Raw genomic sequence first — 10338 nt, 5'->3', positions numbered from 1 at the left:
GCCTGCAACTTAGTCTTTCTGAAAGACGCACACTGTTTAAACATCTGAATGCAATATAAACTCCAGATTATATTATTAATGCAATGGTAATGATGACAATTATTTAACAATAGCAGTAAAATAATTTCCCTGCTCCACAATGTACATCAAAATACTCAAGAATGAAAACTCTCACCTGTGACAAGCATACTTGAAATTTGCTTACAAAGTTCTATCAATCACATTTCAATATGTCTTGTAAATTCTGTGAGCCAAAAATATATTACAGTAACTTAACATGACAAAAATGTAAAAAGTACAAAATCTCCCTCTGATACATAACAGTGTACTATTATGTATTACCAAAATGCATGTTTAAAAACAGTGTAACAGGGTAGTTTTTAGCTCTACGAATGACATTAAATAAAAATGTGCCAGCTGTCTTTGTAAAAAACTATATGCATTGATGTGATGAAGTCTTGGGAATGCACTGTCAATGACTGGTCTATGGCCAACTTGAAAAAATTGGGGCCCCCAGCATTAAACCTGCAAGGTAGGAAGTTGATATAACTTTGAGGACAAACTGATATATTACAGATATTTATTACCGACTTTAATCAGAAAATTCAGAGTCACTGTAAAAGTCATCGTCGGAAGTATGATCAAGGTTAATGTTCTTTGCTCCTGACAAAACTTGCATGTAACACTGTCTTGCGTGCAGCTTGTTTTGTTTCACATTCTGTCGTTTTCTGAGGATGATGCTCTGTAGACCTCTCAAACCCTCCTCACTTAGGCCACAATGCGAACCTTAAAAATAGAACATATAATTTAGTCTGCTTTAATGCCTTAAGAAACAGTCAGTGTTTTGTATGCATTACTTAAATACATACTTTTAAATATCTCACTGGAAAACAGGCCGGACAGCTCTTTCAGGATATCATCATATTTTGAAAGAGATTTCCAGTGATGGTCCATCTCTGTAACAAGAATCTTCTTTTCCTTCTTATTGCCATGATGATATCGAATGCCCTTCTCTTTGTTGTAAGGCTGACAGAGTCTGAAATGCATTTATAACAAAGTTATAAATCAATTCACAAAGAACGTCTGAAGTCATAAATGATTTTAGGTCAACACCTGAAGCTTAGGGTTTCATTATATGTCAGATATGCTGAAAGTAGACAACATATATGTACAACTACCGCTGTGTGCCTGCTGCCACGGCCAGCTTGTGTCACCAGACAGAATTTCTTCCAAGCACAGAGTTTCTTTGTCTGGAAACATTCTGTTGTATTTTTCCACAGCAGAAGTCAAGATTCCTTTCTCTTCTCTGATCTTGCGACGAATCTTGGCACAGGCTTTATTTCCATCGGTGTCTTTGTACAGACGCTGGGATCGTCTCTTTATGCTCACTACGAGCACTTCGATTCTGCTCACCAAGGGATCAATATCACTTGTGCTTGTTGTTGCTGCTTAGAAGAAATAACACAGCTACACTTAGATAAAGTCATTGTACAATTGCATCACATTTTTGAATCAGTTTTTGCTCACCTTCTGCCCAATCCTTTACATCACTGACCCATTCTTCCAGTTGACTGTCAGTCACTGCTAATTGGACTTTTAAGGACTCCAGGTTCTGAAGCTGGGTTAGAAGAGCTTTTGTGGCCTACATTGTCAATTTGAGATTAAAAAACAAACAAACAAACAAAAAACACTAAACACATGTTTACTCCAAATAATAAGAACACAGAGGAGTAATCATCTAAAAATAAAGTAACAATATCATTACCTTCTGATATCGATGGGTCAGAGAGGTGGCCAACTGGTCTAGCTTTTGTTGATTCCAGCGCATGGCCATAAGAGTTAGCATGTCACTCCATCCTGCAAACACAGAAAACGTAGTGTTACCACTTTCATCATAATTACACACTTAAAATCTAACTAGTGCAGGATTTGCCTTCTCACCTGCTTTGGACATATGTTTTGTGGTAACTGCAATCCTTGACAAAAAGGCATTACATTGCTCTACCTCCTCCCCTAGAGTCAAACCAGCCCCATCTTGATATGCTCCACTCCATTTCACCTGGAAAAAACACACACACACACACACACACAGATGCACATACACACACACAGATAAAATACAAATTACACAAAATGTTGATGTGCAATTATTCAGATAAAGTCATTAAAGTCAGAATTTCATACCTCACATTTGAAATCGTGGGCTTTAGCATGAAAGACTGAAAGAAATGGCTTCATGCTAAGAAGGTGCTGGAGCTCTGGACAGCTTTTTGTTACTCTTTCAAGATATGGCCAATACTTGCAGGTAACATCCATACAAAAAAAAGTGATATGTCTATTGGCCAGCTTTTGTTGCAGGTACAAGGGATAAGCAAAAATTTCACCCCTGTACATATTTAGAGCACGGAGCAGCACTCCATGCCTACACACTGCAAGCTCCAGTCCCTCCTCATCCACCTTGCTGCTGGATCTTTGGGAGGTCTCTCTGGCTGCTGACCACTCCCCTCCACAAACACCTCGTCCGGAGACCTAAAATGCATTAAATAGCTGGTGACAATGTCTTTTCACAATCTCTTCAACAGAGTGTTAAAGGTTAACATAATTATGTCTATGTAATTAGAGCGTTCAATCTTACATGTCTGGATGTGCTGTGTATGTAGTCCACAAATCTTCCCACATCTTCATCCTTTGCTATCAAGGCGTCTTCAAAGATGCCCAGTTCCTCAGATCTGAACAAAATAGCAATACAGTATACTTTATGGTGTCATACAAAGTAAGTCCAAAGTTAATTGGTGCACCTTATAGTCACATTGTCTGAAACAAACGTTGGTATTACACATATTTTGCTGTACCTGGCTGCATTCTTGAAACGGTAATGCTTGCGGTTTCCATCCACTGAAATTGCAAGCATGTCTGGGGCACATGCATGACATGTGAAGGGATCCTCCTTTAAAATCTTGTCTAATTCATATCTCACGGCTTCCCACTCAAAGAAACTTTTCTTAAAGCCATCTGCAGAGATCTTTCCCGTCTGGTTTAAAATGAAAGACATAAACAGAAAACAACTACGCTACAAGTGACTTTTAAATCCTGAATAACACAGAAGAACCATACTGTAAAGGATGCATAAACTAAAATGCTCACACGGCCAAAGTGGAGAGTTCGTTGATCAAGCATTTTTAAAAATGCTTTGCAGGAGAGTCCGGGTGATGCCATCTTCATTTCTTCAAATGTGAAGAAGACATCTGTTGCGTACAAAGTAGAAAAGTGAAGGGTAGCGGGCCAGTAATCATTAGATTTAGGTCATCTACTCCAGCAGTCCAAGAAGCTTCACATGTCTCACACCTCAGCTCTGGCATGCTGAGATTGTAACGTCCTAGAAAAGTGAAAAACTCATGACTCCAGAGTAAAAGTTTATTATCTTTGGGTTAGGTCTTCTTTTTGTCTCAGAATATACTGCAACAATGCTTGTGAGGGTTTAGTTTTAGGTGAATTATTTACAGATGGTTGTCAGTCAGGACAAAATGAAGTTCTTCTTACCATTCATTGTGACCACAGCAACAACCTTTCCTGGTCTGACCCTCAAACACTCTGGTGGACAGATTGTGACTGGGCTCTCCACAGGTACAAGTCGTGCTAAAGAAGTCAACATGTATGCGTAACATATGATTTAAATAAGTTTATTAACTATGAAGTAAAACGTTGAAATGTGACTAAGATATGGTAGGACCAACTGAGCCTTACTTGAAACAATAAAAAAAAACAACTTAACAGCTCAAAGCTAACAGTGTAGTTGAGAACTGAGGAAGCATCAACTTTTTTAAAAAATGAGATAGAGAGAGAGAGCGTAAGGGAAATGTATAAACAGTAAACACAATAAGTTTAGTCACAGAACTTACCATCATGGCAAAGGGTCTTATTTACAATGTAAGTTGTTGGAGGCAATGGCTGGAAGAATCCGGCAGTCATGGCACGTCTATTGTGAAGGACATATCTGGTGTGCGTGATGACATCACATTTATCACAAAAAAGGGGGCGTGGTAGACAGTCACGACAACGAAGCACAGCTGGATTGCTCCCACATTGTTGGCATATATGTTCCGACACACTTTCTTGAGCTGCCATGGTATTTACCAGATGGGGTCTTTTGGCCCTCCAACTCTCTGAAAAAAGAGTTTTTCTTGTGCTCCAGTTCAAGGAAGCCAAAAGAGGAGCTTTTGGTGGTGGTGCTTCATGGTGATCGTCTGAAGAATCATTCAGTGAGCTCTGGAGTTCTTGTAGAAAGCGCTCTGTTAAAAAAAACAAATACATTTTCTATTAAAATTGATTAAATTATAAAAGTGTAATGGACAGAGTAGCTATGAGAGTAAAGCTTGATGGCTATAAATATGCTAGCAATTGCTGCAAACACATGAACATACTGCTTTGATCTAGTGAAGACACAGTGGAGTACATACCAACAGTCTCTGGGGCAAATGCCACCTCACAGTGACTGTTATTAGTGGTAGAATTGGTCTTCTGACTGTGGGCAGCTGTATAAAACATCAACAGTATATCAAAAACACAAATCAAATCCACATTTATAACACAGAAACAATTTAGAATCACCAATTAGCCAAACTCCACATCTCAGGACTGTGGGAGTAAACCAGGTAACCTGCGAGCAGAGAAACAAGGGAAGAACACACAAACTCTACACGCAAAGACCCTGGTCTGATAGTGGAATTGAAATCAGGACATTTTTTGATGTGCCACTGTGCTGCCAAGTACCAATATCTTTTACCAAAATCCTTGTGAGGAGGTAACTGTCAGCCACATTTTGTTACTGGACTAACATAACGTAATGAATGCCATACTTGCTAGGGGGGGATCATTCAGTTTTAAGAGATAATTCTGTGGTTTATTTAATGTCCTTTTGTGTCAAAACAAACAAATTACTTTCCTGTTTGTCTTTACAAATATTTAAATTAATTAATACGTTAAATTTATGGTTTTGTGTCCATACAATCTATATCTTCAAATTATCTTGTATGAAAGAGTACTGACCCTTATGTAATTGACTCCGGATTGATCTTGGCCTCGCATAGAGTTGGTTTCCATCTTTGTCTCTTTTTTTCCATTTTACTGTTAGTTCAGGTGGCTTCACAGGTACAGGAGCTACCTCTTGCTTCAGCTCACCAAGCATGTCATCGAGGTGTTGGAGCTCATCAATTTGTTCCTGCTGATCAGTCAGATTATCTAGGATCCTTAAAGGATCTTGAATTTCGGAGTCACTCATGGCAGAAAGAAGAACAAACAAACAAACAAACAAACAAACAAACAAACACACAAACAAACAAACACGCACGCGCACACACACACACACACACACACACACACACACACAAACAGAATAATCAAACAAGACAGAGACCAACAGAGCGAGGCAGAAACAGAGAGACAGACCAATAAGGACAGCAGTAAGAACAGATACAAACAGACTGACGTGGCTCTTAAAAGTGCCTTTAGGAGTTTTTCAAAAAGCAGATGTAGGAAGGAATCAATCAATAATAGGCTGATTGATGAAGAACCTGTTTAGAAAAAAAAAAGTAGCACCAGAAGCACCTTATAAATAAATATATACATTAAACCCTATTGTAACCATTTAGATAAACCCTGTTTAGTGTCCATTTGTATTTCATTTGCAGCATAGATGATCGGTCTGCTATTTAATGATTATGTAATGCTGTTATTAAGTTTAAAATCGAGAGAGAGAGAGAGAGAGAGAGAGAGAGAGAGAGCCAGAATGAGAGAGAGAGCCATAAAGAGAGAGCTAGATTGATAGATAACGTCTATCTTCAATTTCAGCATCAACCCAATCTGGCAACACTGACCCTTATTAGAACCCTCAAACTTTACAAAGTGGCAACAACAGCAAACGTCAGCACACACTTCTCTATCACTGTACCCTGGATGATGATATATGATAAGCTTAACTTGATTGGCTAACAGAAATGAATTTAGCTAACTTACAGCACATGTGGTGTGGTAACATATATGCTATTAAATGTTAAGTCATTCGCTGTTCCACAAAATTGCTAATCTTAACCCATGGAACTGCTAAAAGCAGCTTTGTGAGCTCACTGTTTCGGGTTTTTCTTTTTGGTTTTAAATAAGAAAAATAATTTTAAAAAATCTACAGATTCAGATTCGCACTTACCTGTGGTACGATCGAGTACGTTGACGTCACTGCCGCTCATCTGATATGATAAAAAAATAAACTTTCTCAAAAATAAACAAGTGAGTCGCTGTGAATTCCTTAACAGCACCGAAAATGTTTTTGCATAATGTTTTTTTGCCGAAAATGTTTTTGCATAATGTTTTTTTGCCTAATAAAAAAGAACAGCTTTTTTATTAGGCATTTAATTTAATTTAATACGTAAGAGCGTGATTAGCCAAAGCAGACGGTAAAATGACTGCATGTATTCAGAGGAGTTGGAGAAGATATCTTACAGCTGTAGCAGAATGATCGACAGATTTCCAAATATCAAAAGGATTGTAGAACAGTTTATAAAACCGGTGCAATAAATTCACCCAATCGCTAGCTGTGCCATTACCCAGCATACATCGCTCACTCCGTCAATGCAAGAACCGATACACAAATAACAGCCTGTAATTAGTTTTATCTGCAGTACTTTTCTCTCAGATAGTTGCCTGCATTATACACTGAACAAAAATATAAACGCAACACTTTTGTTTTTGCTCCCATTCCCCATGGGATGGACGTAGAGACCTAAAATTCATTCCAGATACACAATATAACCATCCCTCCCAAACAGTGGTCACAAATCAGTCCAAATGTGTGGTAGTGGGCACATCTGCTATATTGAGATAATCCATCCCACCTCACAGGTGTGCCACATCAGGATGCTGATCTGACATCATGAGTAGTGCACAGGTGTACCTCAGACTGCCCACAACAAAAGGCCACCCTGGAATGTGCAGTTTTGTCTCACAGCAAAATGCCACAGATGCCACAAGCAATGAGGGAGCGTGCAATTGGCATGCTGACAGCAGGAATGTCAACCAGATCTGTCGCCCGTGCATTGAATGTTCATTTCTCAACCATAAGCCGTCTCCACAGGCGTTTCAGAGAATATGGCAGCACATCCAACCGGCCTCACAACCGCAGACCTCGTGTAACCACACCAGCCCAGGACCTCCACATCCAGCAGGTTCACCTCCAAGATCGTCTGAGACCAGCCACCCAGACAGCTGCTGGAACAATTGGTTTGCACAACCAAACAATTTCTGCACAAACTGTCAGAAACCGTCTCAGGGACGCTCAACTGCATGCCCGTCGTCCTCATCGGGGTCTTGACCTGACTCCAGCTCGTCGCCGTAACAGACTTGTGTGGGCAAATGCTCACATTCGATGGCGTCTGGCACGTTGGAGAGGTGTGCGCTTCACGGATGAATCATGGTTCACATTGTTCAGGGCAGATGGCAGCTGAGAATGTCCCAGTTCTTGCATGGCCAGCATACTCACCGGACATGTCACCCATTGAGCATGTTCGGGATGTGCTTGACCGGCGTATACGACAGCGTGTACCAGTTCCCACGAATATCCAACAACCTCGCACAGCCATTGAAGTGGAGTGGACCAACATTCCACAGGCCACAATTGACAATCTGATAGACTCCATGCGACGATGTGTTGCACTGCATGAGGCAAATGGTGGTCACACCAGATACTGACCGGTTCTGGGTCCCCAGACCCCCAATAGCCCAAAAAACTGCACATTCCAGGGTGGCCTTTTGTTGTGGGCAGTCTGAGGTACACCTGTGCACTACTCATGATGTCAGATCAGCATCCTGATGTGGCACACCTGTGAGGTGGGATGGATTATCTCAATATAGCAGATGTGCCCACTACCACACATTTGGACTGATTTGTGACCACTGTTTGGGAGGGATGGTTATATTGTGTATCTGGAATGAATTTTAGGTCTCTACGTCCATCCCATGGGGAATGGGAGCAAAAACAAAAGTGTTGCGTTTATATTTTTGTTCAGTGTATAATTTATTGTGTTCAGTATAGGTCGTTACAATGTGATTTGGAAAATGTCTAAATATACCGACAAAATCTCTTCAATCGGAGGACCCTTCACGTCAATTCCCGACGCCAGAGGGGTACCCTGCACGTCCATATGTGCAGCAGAAGGGGCCTGACCATGCGTCACACGTTTGACGAGTTGGGAGTGAGAACGTGTTTGAAGCAGCAAGTGGCGACTGGCGACCTGCAGGGCTGAAACAGAAATGCCACATTTCGCAGTTCCTCTAACAGCCACTTGAGGGTTGGCTGTAATCTCACTTTCTGTTCAATGCCTATTTAATTTGACCATTTTCAAATTAAATATTCCTTAAATGTGAACCAAGTCATTGAAGTCACCACAAAAGAATAACACTGATTGACAGATGAGGGTGTTGTCAATATTATATGGGTTTTCCTAGCCCAGAATGTCCACTGGTGAACAAACGTCTGCTTGATTCACAACAACCAAACTGTGCAGTCTTGATTGAGAAGAGCATTTTGTTTAGACCAAATGCATTAAGAAAAGTTCCACACCAGGACTGAAACAGCTAGTGCCACACTGTAAGTTGTTAAGCCTGAACAACATCATTTCATTTCATTTATTTATTTATTTCACACTTGGTACAACAGATCAAACAAACCAACCACACTTTCTGTCAATAAAGCACTACAACCATGTGTGAAAAGGAGTAGGAAGAAGAAAATATTCTTATTAAACCCTGCCCCCTATCTACAATCCAACTTATATTACAAGTGGGCACCAAAAATCAGGGACAAACTAATATTAACATTTCTCTCCGGTCCTAACCCAAACCAAACAACAAATTTACAATCGGAATATACCACTCCACATAGTAACAAGGAGAAAAATTAAATTAAATAAATAAAACAAAAAATTATAAAGGATCCTTTTTCAATGAACTCCAATTTCATTCGCATTCTTCATATTGAGTTATCGTTTTAAGCATGTAACACTTTTTAAAACAATGTAAACTTATACAATTCTTTAAATTATAACGAAGAGAGTTCTACAGTCGTATATACCCCTAACCGTTGAACTCATTAATCTTTGTGTTGTCCTAGCTAACTGATGCTTAAAATAAAATTTCCTTCTACTATCTTCTCCCCCTGAATACATTAAAAATACTCTTTGTAACTTAAAGGGCAAAATATTATTTTTAGCCTTAAAGAGTTTAATTTCTATTGTTTGTCCACTCAAGGTTTATGGGGATTTTAATAAGTATTTAGTTAAATTACTTATTTAGTAATTAAGTTACTTTTTAGACACAGTAATTATATAAGTATTTTAAATACAATATTGATTAAGTAATTAGTAATAGTAATTAATTACTTTTTTAAAGTAACTTACCCAACACTGCGTGGTGCACAGCGTGACGTGAAAAAAGGCACATACCTTTGACGTTGCGTGATGAACTCTGTATTCCTTGTCCACATGTAAACGCAAAAAGGAGTTTTTAAAAAATCTCTGTTTTCGGTGATTCGAAACGGCGTTTACATGTGGACGAAACAGCTGCGTTTTCAAAAATACCCTTGTAGGTGTGGACGTAGCGTAAAAGAGTAGTTTATTTTATTACTACCTGTAATTTATTGCAGTTTACTTGTATTTGCTTAATTGTTTACTAAATGTTTGAGGTGTTAAATAAACTGCAATGGAGCAAAATATGGGTGTGTGCGCGTAGGGGAGGGGGGGGGGGGAGACATTTTTCTTGTAAAACAAAGGGGGGGCCTAGCAAAAAAAGTTTGGGAACCACTGATCTAAGACATCTGTTCAGATTTGTTGCTTTTCTTTCTTATTAAGTTGTTAAAAAAAGTAAAAGTCTAAAGTGGGATTGTCAAACTCCAGTCCTCTAGGGTGGGTTTCCTGAAACCTTTCAATGTGTCCCTGCTGCAACACACCTGAGTTACATTAGTAGACTCTATAGAATTTGACTGCATGTTGAGGTGGCAACCCCCAACCCTGCCGAAGTAAATTTAAATAAATGTAAGTTTTTGAAAAAATGTACTTCTAAAGGTATTCTTATTGAACCATGTTCATTCACTTATGAGCTGCTGCAGTGCGAATCAAATGGCTGAATTGCCCCCTCAGCATGCAGTCAAGTTCTTTAGAGTCTTGCTAATGACATAATTTTATTCATGTGTTTTGCAGCAGGGACACGTGTTAAAGAGGACTGGAGTTTGACACCTGTGGTCTAAAAGAAATGTAGAGTTCAGATATCAGCGGGTGACTTTGCACTGACCATGTT

At 39.4% G+C, this 10338-nt stretch overlaps 1 pseudogene; it reads right to left on the bottom strand.

Moving 5' to 3' along the window:
* Positions 1 to 592: 592 nt before the first annotated feature.
* On the bottom strand, positions 593 to 5278 carry LOC146555390 (uncharacterized; annotated as a pseudogene).
* Between the last annotated feature and the right edge of the window lie 5060 nt (positions 5279 to 10338).

Source organism: Mchenga conophoros, linkage group LG17 (assembly GCF_057382185.1).
Source record: "Mchenga conophoros isolate Kocher_MC1m ecotype Shallow Benthic linkage group LG17, M_conophoros_male_GT1.1, whole genome shotgun sequence".
Lineage (NCBI taxonomy): Eukaryota > Metazoa > Chordata > Actinopteri > Cichliformes > Cichlidae > Mchenga > Mchenga conophoros.
This window is presented reverse-complemented; position numbering and strand designations above follow the sequence as displayed.